This window comes from Triticum dicoccoides, chromosome 4A (assembly GCF_002162155.2).
Source record: "Triticum dicoccoides isolate Atlit2015 ecotype Zavitan chromosome 4A, WEW_v2.0, whole genome shotgun sequence".
Taxonomy (NCBI): Eukaryota; Viridiplantae; Streptophyta; class Magnoliopsida; order Poales; family Poaceae; genus Triticum; species Triticum dicoccoides.
The window spans coordinates 47,536,361-47,546,201 of NC_041386.1; positions in this window are offsets into that span (position 1 = coordinate 47,536,361).

Below are 9,841 nucleotides of genomic sequence, written 5' to 3' on the forward strand. Positions count from 1 at the left end.
ACCCATGGGTGGCACGGCGACGCCCCCGGAGGGTCCCGCACCGCCTGCGGGGGGTCCAGCTCCGTCTCTGGATCTTGCGGCGTGCGGCCCGTCGCCTTGCGCACGAACGGCGCTGCTCGCCAGGCTCTGACTGCTAGAGCGATGTTGGTGCTCACGGGCCGCGCCTCGGGTCCTGTCCGCAACTGGCCCGCTATTCGCCCGCACCGATACGGGCTGTCCGGCTCCCGACGAACCGATCACCGTGGCTTCCTTCTTCTTGGGAGCCATGACGATGAAGAACCGCTAGGCTGACTGGCAGACCGGATTTTCACGACTGCGCGCCCCCTACATGGCGCGCCAGAGATGTCGGTGGAAACGACACCTATGGGGTCACTGGGATCCCTTCTACGGTAGGCGGGCGCGAGGTCGTGAGAAGAGCGGGTCTGACAGGGAGCACACGGATCGTTTACCCAGGTTCGGGCCGCAAAGATGCGTAATATCCTAGTCCTGCTTTGGTGGATGTATTTGAGTGTTCTTGTGTTCTTGAGCTAGCTACAGGGTGCAACTTTGCCCAAAAGAGCCGAATCCCTGTCCTGGTCGCCTTGGGCCTCCTTTTATAGGCAAAAAGGGGTCGCCATAGTGGCACACAGGAGGTGGAAAGGTCTACAGTCGATGAGCCTATCCTCTGGGACCATTGGACAAATGCATTTAATGCACTGTCGACGTGCCCCCCTTGCCTTACGGACTAAAACCCTCCGGTTTATATAGACACCGGAGGGGGCTAGGGTTACACAAGGTCGGTTACAAAGCAGGAGATATACATATCCGTATTGCCTAGCTTGCCTTCCACGCCAAGTAGAGTCCCATCCGGACACGGGACGAAGTCTTCAATCTCGTATCTTCATAGTCCAACAGTCTGGCCAAAGGATATAGTCTGGCTGTCTGGAGACACCCTAATCCAGGACTCCCTCAGTAGCCCCTGAACCAGGCTTCAATGACGATGAGTCCGGCGCGCAGTGTTGTCTTCGACATTGCAAGGCGGGTTCCTCCTCTGAATACACCATGGAAGAGTTTGAATACAAGGACGGTGTCCGACCCTGCAAAATAAGTTCCATATACCACCGTAGAGAGAATAATATTTCCACAAATCTAATCTGCTGACACGTTTTGGCAGCATGACACCACGCCATGGCCCGGTCATTATTCAAACCGTTTTTCTCAACCAGCTCCGCACATAATGCGAGGCAGTTTTCTTGACACGTCTTGTCAAAGCAGAGATCATGTCCCCTGATGTCTACTACACAACCTTCTTCTTGTAGACGTTGTTGGGCCTCCAAGTGCAGAGGTTTGTAGGACAGTAGCAAATTTCCCTCAAGTGGATGACCTAAGGTTTATCAATCCGTATGAGGCATAGGATGAAGATGGTCTCTCTCAAGCAACCCTGCAACCAAATAACAAAGAGTCTCTTGTGTCCCCAACAAACCCGATACAATGGTAAATTGTATAGGTGCACTAGTTCGGTGAAGAGATGGTTATACAAGTGGTATATGGATGGTACATAAAGGTATTTGTAATCTGAAATTATAAAAACAGCAAGGTAACTAATGGTAAAAGTGAGCGTAAACGGTATTACACTGCTAGGAAACAAGGCCTAGGGTTCATACTTTTGCTAGTGCAAGTTCCCTCAACAATACTAACATAATTGGATCACATAACTATCCCTCAAGATGCAACAAAGAGTCACTCCAAAGTCACTAATAGCGGAGAACAAACGAAGAGATTATGGTAGGGTACGAAACCACCTCAAAGTTATTCTTTCCAATCAATCCGTTGGGCTATTCCTATAAGTGTCACAAACAGCCCTAGAGTTCATACTAGAATAACACCTTAAGACACAAATCAACCAAAACCCTAATGTCACCTAGATACTCCAATGTCTCCTCAAGTATCCGTGGGTATAATTATACGATATGCATCACACAATCTCAGATTCATCTATTCAACCAACACATAAGACCTCAAAGAGTGCGCCAAAGTTTCTACCGGAGAATCACGACGGAAACGTGTGCCAACCCCTATGCATAGGTTCATGGGTGGAACCCGCAAGTTGATCACCAAAACATAAATCAAGTGAATCACGTGATATCCCATTGTCACCATAGATACGCATGGCAAGACATACATCAAGTGTTCTCAAATATTTAAAGACTCAATCAGATAACATAACTTCAAAGGGGAATCTCAATCCATTACAAGAGAGTAGAGGGGGGAAGAAACATCATAGGATCCAACTATAATAGCAAAGCTCACGATACATCAAGATCGTATCACCTTAAGAACACGAGAGAGAGAGAGAGAGAGAGAGAGAGAGAGAGATCAAATACATAGCTACTTGTACATACCCTCAGCCCTGAGGGTGAACTACTCCCTCCTCATCATGGAGAGCACCGGGATGATGAAGATGGCCACCGGAGAGGGATTGCCCCCTCCGGCAGGGTGCTGGAAGGGTCTAGATTGGTTTTCAGTGGCTACGGAGGCTTCTGGCGGCGGAACTCCCGATCTATTGTCTGTTCTGGAATTTTTAGGGTACGTGAGTATATATGGGTGCAGGAAGTACGTCGGTGGAGCTTCGGGGGCCCCACGAGGCAGGGGGCGCGCCCTAGGGGGGTGGGCGCGCCCCCACCCTCGTGAGCACCTCCCTTGGCTCCTGACGTGGGGTCCAAGTCCATCTAGTATCTTTCCTTCCAAAAATAACTTCTCCAGTTGATTTCGTTCCGTTTCGACTCCGTTTGATATTCCTTTTCTTCGAAACACTGAAATAGGCAAAAAAATAGCAATTCTGGGCTGGGCCTCCGGTTAATAGGTTAGTCCAAAAAATAATATAAAAGTGGATAATAAAGCCCAATATTGCCCAAAATAGTAGATAACATAGCATGGAGCAATCAAAAATTATAGATACGTTGGAGACGTATCAAGCATCCCCAAGCTTAATTCCTGCTCGTCCTTGAGTAGGTAAATGATAAAAACAGAATTTTTGATCCGGAGTGCTACTTGGCATAATTTCAATGTAATTCTTCTTAATTGTGGCATGAATATTCAGATCCACAAGATTCTAGACAAAAGTTCATATTGACATAAAAATAATAATACTTCAAGCATACTAACTAAGCAATTATGTCTTCTCAAAATAACATGGCCAAAGAAAGCTATCCCTACAAAATCATATAGTCTGGCTATGCTCCATCTTCACCACACAAAATATTTAAATCATGCACAACCCCGTTGACAATCCAAGCAATTGTTTCATACTTTTGATGTTCTCAAACTTTTTCAATCTTCACGCAATACATGAGTGTGAGCCATGGACATAGCACTATAGGTGGAATAGAATGGTGGTTGTGGAGAAGACAAAAAGGAGAAGATAGTCTCACATCAACTAGGCGTATCAACGGGCTATGGAGATACTCATCAATAGATATCAATGTGAGTGAGTAGGGATTGCCATGCAACGGATGCACTAGAGCTAGAAGTATATGAAAGCTCAAAAAGAAACTAAGTGGGTGTGCATCCAACTCACTTGCTCACGAAGACCTAGGGCATTTTGAGGAAGCCCATCATTGTAATATACAAGCCAAGTTCTATAATGAAAGATTCCCACTAGTATATGAAAGTGACAACATAGGAGACTCTCTATCATGAAGATCATGGTGCTACTTTGAAGCACAAGTGTGGTAAAAGGATAGTAACATTGTCCCTTCTCTCTTTTTCTCTCATTTTTTTATTTTTATTTTTGGGCCTTTTCTCCTTTTTATGGCCTCTTTTCTTTCTCTTTTTTTATTTGGGCTTCTTTGGCTTCTTTTATTTATTTTTCGTCCGGAGTCTCATCCCGACTTGTGGGGGAATCATAGTCTCCATCATCCTTTCCTCACTGGGACAATGCTCTAATAATGATGATCATCACACTTTTATTTTCTTACAACTCAAGAATTACAACTCGATACTTAGAACAAAATATGACTCTATATGAATGCCTCCGGCGGTGTACCGGGATGTGCAATGACTCATGAGTGACATGTATGAAAGAATTATGAACGGTGTCTTTGCCACAAATACAATGTCAACTACATGATCATGCATAGCAATATGACAATAATGGAGTGTGCCATAATAAACAGAACGGTGGAAAGTTGCATGGCAATATATCTCGGAATGGCTATGGAAATGCCATAATAGGTAGGTATGGTGGCTGTTTTGAGGAAGGTATATGGTGGGTTTATGGTACCGGCAAAAGTTGTGCGGTACTAGAGAGGCTAGCAATGGTGGAAGGGTGAGAGTGCGTACAATCCATGGACTCAACATTAGTCATAAAGAACTCATATACTTATTGCAAAAATCTAAAAGTTATCAAAGCAAAACGCACATGCTCCTAGGGGGATAGATTGGTAGGAAAAGACCATCGCTCGTCCCCGACCGCCACTCATAAGGAGGACAATCAATAAATAAATCATGCTCCGAATTCATCACATAACGGTTCACCATACGTGCATGCTACGGGAATCACAAACTTCAACACAAGCATTTCTCAAATTCACAACTACTCAACTAGCATGACTCTAATATCACCATCTTCATATCTCAAAACAATCATCAAGCATCAAACTTCTCTTAGTATTCAAAACACTCATAAGAGAATTTTATTATTAATCTTGTATACCTAGCATATTAGGATTTAAAGAAAATTACCATGCTATTTAAGACTCTCAAAATAATCTAAGTGAAGCATGAGAGTTCATCTATTTCTATAATACCACCACCGTGCTCTAAAAAGATATAAGTGAAGCACTAGAGAAAACGACAAACTACTCCGAAAGATATAAGTGAAGATCAATGAGTAGTCGAATAATTATGCAACTATGTGAAGACTCTCTAATATTGAAGATTTTCAGATCTTGGTATTTTATTCAAACAGCAAGCAAAACATAATGAAATAAAATGACGCTCCAAGCAAAACACATATCAGGTGGCGAATAAAAATATAGCTCCAAGTAAAGTTACCGATGAATGAAGACAAAAGAGAGGATGCCTTCCGGGGCATCTATCGGCGTTCTGGGAACGGGGGTCCCCAGACTTGCCTGCCTGCGGCCTGCGGCGTGGCTCAAAGGGGGGCCCAGCGCGGCCCATCTTCACCAACACAAACCCAAGACCCTCGCGAGGGGCCAAGCCTCGCGGGGCGGACGACGCGGAGCTTCCTCAGGCGCGGCCTCGTCAGGCTGGCTCACGAGGAGGCGGAGAGATCAAGGCGGGGTACCTCACGAGGTGCCCGTGACGCAAGCCATGACGACCGGGGGCGCCAGGCGGGTGCCAGCCCGCGCAGCGTCCTCGCTTCCTCTTTGGTGCAAAGGGGGCAAGCGCAGCCGCGGAGTACCGAGGCATCAGGCAAAGGTTGCCATTTCGGTGCAACGAGACCAAGACCAGGAGGACTACGAGGCGGAGGTCACCGTGGAGCCCAAGACGGGCAAAGTTGGCTCCGACAGCAGGGGGCTGGGCACCCCAGCATCCACATACAGCCACCGCTCGCGGAACCCAGCCGCGGGCGGAGGGAGCTTGAAGTCAATCCCAGAGGCCGCCGTCTCAGGCGCGGCAACGAAGCTCACACACGCCCAGCGTTGGGTAGGGTCAACAAGACGCGGCGAGAAGAAGTGGCGCAGCAAGGCAACCGAAGGAAGGATGCCCATCATAGCCTCGCAAACAAAGGCGAAGACCGAAAGGAGAGCGATGGATTCAGGACCCAGATGCATCATGTGGATCTGATAATGGGAGAGCACGGCATTGAGGAAATCAGAAAAGGGAGGAACTAGACCCACCCACAGGGCGTCGGCAAAATACGGGACCTTGGTGGCTATCCTGCCAATGGAGAAGTGGGACGCGGGCCAAGCCGTCGTCCTCCCGCATTCATTGAAGATGGTGGCCAAAGCCAAGCTGACTTTGCCCAAGCCCTCGGCGGGGGCCGCCAACGGCGGCGGGCAAGGCGGAGACACGGGTTTCTCCCCTCTTCCCTTCTTCATCGGAGACATGGTGATGGGAAAGGGGGGAAGGTTCAATATTGAGTTGGAAACAGAAACCAGAGTTCGAGCGGAGGAAGGACAGAGGGCGCTCGAGCAACCAAACAGGGGAACAGCTGTGTACAACTACGGGTCCGCCTAGCACCGCGCAAGATAAGTAGGGTGTGGGGGAACAGTGCCGCCCACGTCCAATCAACCACCACCCGGCGCCCAAGGCTGCAGGCTGTTAGGGCCCGCGGCGCTTCGCTCTTGCCCTTCCGCCTCCCAGCACGGCCAAGTCCGGGCGCGCCTTGGGCCCGGGGGCTACTGTCGGTGTTCTGGGAATGGGGGTCCCCAGACTTGCCTGCCTGCGGCCTGCGGCGTGGCTCAAAGGGGGGCCCAGCGCGGCCCATCTTCACCAACACAAACCCAAGACCCTCGTGAGGGGCCAAGCCTCACGGGGCGAACGACGCGGAGCTTCCTCAGGCGCGGCCTCGTCAGGATGGCTCACGAGGAGGCGGAGAGATCAAGGCGGGGTACCTCACGAGGTGCCTGTGATGCAAGCCATGATGACCGGGGGCGCCAGGTGGGTGCCAGCCTGCGCAGCATCCTCGCTTCCTCTTTGGTGCAAAGGGGGCAAGCGCAGCCGCGGAGTACCGAGGCATCAGGCAAAGGTTGCCATTTCGGTGCAACGAGACCAAGACCAGGAGGACTACGAGGCGGAGGTCACCGTGGAGCCCAAGACGGCGTCATCACCAGAGCTTTGTGCAGGCGAAGACTACTTTTGTCGGGATAATTGATACTAGCTGTCCCCCTTCAAATTAGCCCGCTCGATATTTGGGAAGAGGACCAGGGCCTCTATAAAAAGGACCAGCCACCCACAGAGCAAAGGGAGGCTGAGAGGTAGACAGAGAGGCAGGCAGGGAAAGAGAGAGAGAGAGAGAGAGAGAGAAAGGTGACTGAGCTCTTCCCAGCAGTTCATCGCCCCAGCCAAGAACAGACCCTCGCGAGGCTGTTCTTCCTTGTATTGTTCATCATCATCAGCCCAAGAGGCAATCCACCACACCACAAACTGGAGTAGGGTATTACACCACAATGGTGGCCCGAACCAGTATAAACCCTGTGTCTCTTGCGTTGTTCTTTCCTTAGTTCATATCCTAGCAAGGCGGGGGGGTGCAGGTAGGTAGGAGGCGAAATCTCGGTGCGCACCCCAGTGTTCGAACCTCAAGGGTCTGCCGGAACCCGAAATCCGATAGCATCCCCAAGCTTAGGCTCTTGGTTGTCCTTGAACATTACCTTGGGGTGCCTTGGGCATCCCCAAGATTAGGCTCTTACCACTCCTTGTTCCATAGTCCATCGAATCTTTACCCAAAACTTGAAAACTTCACAACACAAAACTTAACAGAAAACTCGTAAGCTCCGTTAGCATAAGAAAGTAAATCACCACTTCAAGGTACTGTAATGAACTCATTCTTTATTTATATTGGTGTTAAACCTACTGTATTCCAACTTCTCTATGGTTTATAAACTATTTTACTAGCCATAGATTCATTAAAATAAGCAAACAACACACGAAAAACAGAATCTGTCAAAAACAGAACAGTCTGCAGTAATCTGGATCAAACGTATACTTATGGAACTCATAAAATTCTCAAATAAATTTCTGGACCTGAGAAATTTATCTATTAAACATCTTCAAAAATAATTAACTAAATAGCACTCTTCAATAAAAAATGGAAGCAATTCTCGTGAGTGTTAAAGTTTCTGTTTTTTACAGCATGATCAACAAGACTTCTCCCAAGTCTTCCCAAAGGTTCTACCTGGCACAAACACTAATTAAAAGCATAAAACCACATATAAACAGAGGCTATATTAATTATTTATTACTAAACAGGAGCAAAAATCAAGGAACAAAAATAAAATTGGGCTGCCTCCCAACAAGCGCTATCGTCTAACGCCCCTAGCTAGGCATGATGATTTCAACGATGCTCACATAAAAGATAAGAATTGAAATATAAAGAGAGCATCATGAAGAATATGATTAGCACATTTAAGTCTAACCCACTTCCCATGCATAGGGATTTTGTGGGCAAACAACTTGTGAGAACAAGAATCAACTTGTATAGGAAGGTAAAACAAGCATAACTTCAAAATTTTAAGCACATAGAGAGGAAACTTGATATTATTGCAATTCCTACAAGCATATATTCCTCCCTCATAATAATTTTCAGTAGCATCATGAATGAATTCAGCAATATAAATATCACCTAAATCATTCTTTTCATGATCTACAAGCATAGAATTTTTATTACTCTCCACATAAGCAAATTTCTTCTCATTAATAATAGTGGGAGCAAACTCAACAAAATAATTATCATGTGAGGCATAATCCAATTGAAAACTAAAATCATGATGACAAGTTTCATGGATATCATTATTATTTATAGCATACAAGTCATCACAATAATCATCATAGATAGCAACTTTGTTCTCATAATCAATTGGAACATTTTCCGGAATAGTGGATTCATCACAAAATAAAGTCATGACCTCTCCAAATCCACTTTCATCAATATAATCATCATAAATAGGAGGCATGCTTTCATCATAATAAATTTGCTCAACAAAACTTAGGGGACAAAAATATCATCTTCATCAAACATAGCTTCCCCAAGTTTGTGGCTTTGCATATCATTAGCATCATGGATATTCAAGGAATTCATACTAACAACATTGCAATCATGCTCATCATTCAAATATTTAGTGCCAAACATTTTAATGCATTCTTCTTCTAATACATTGGCACAATTATCCTTTCCATCATACTCATGAAAGATATTAAAAAGGTGAAGTGTATGAGACAAACTCAATTCCATTTTTTTATAGTTTTCTTTTATAAACTAAACTAGTGATAAAACAAGAAACTAAAAGACTCGATTGCAAGATCTAAAGATATACCTTCAAGCACTCACATCCCCGGCAACAGCGCCAGAAAAGAGCTTTATGTCTACTACACAACCTTCTTTTTGTAGACATTGTTGGGCCTCCAAGTGCAAAGGTTTGTAGGACAGTAGCAAATTTCCCTCAAGTGGATGACCTAAGGTTTATCAATCCGTAGGAGGCGTAGGATGAAGATGGTCTCTCTCAAGCAACCCTGCAACCAAATAACAAAGAGTCTCTTGTGTCCCCAACACACCCAATACAATGGTAAATTGTATAGGTGCACTAGTTCGTCGAAGAGATGGTGATACAAGTGGTATATGGATGGTAGATAAGGTATTTGTAATCTGAAATTATAAAAACAGCAAGGTAATTAATGGTAAAAGTGAGCGTAAACGGTATTACAATGCTAGGAAACAAGGCCTAGGGTTCATACTTTCGCTAGTGCAAGTTCCCTCAACAATACTAACATAATTGGATCACATAACTATCCCTCAACATGCAACAAAGAGTCACTCCAAAGTCACTAATAGCGGAGAACGAACGAAGAGATTATTGTAGGGTACGAAACCACCTCAAAGTTATTCTTTCCAATCAATCCTTTGGGCTATTCCTATAAGTGTCACAAACAGCCCTAGAGTTTGTACTAGAATAACACCTTAAGACACAAATCAACCAAAACCCTAATGTCACCTAGATACTCCAATGTCACCTCAAGTATCCGTGGGTATGATTATACGATATGCATCACACAATCTCAGATTCATCTATTCAACCAACACATAGGACCTCAAAGAGTTCCCCAAAGTTTCTACTGAAGAATCACAACGAAAACGTGTGCCAACCCCTATGCATAGGTTCATGGGCGGAACCCGCAAGTT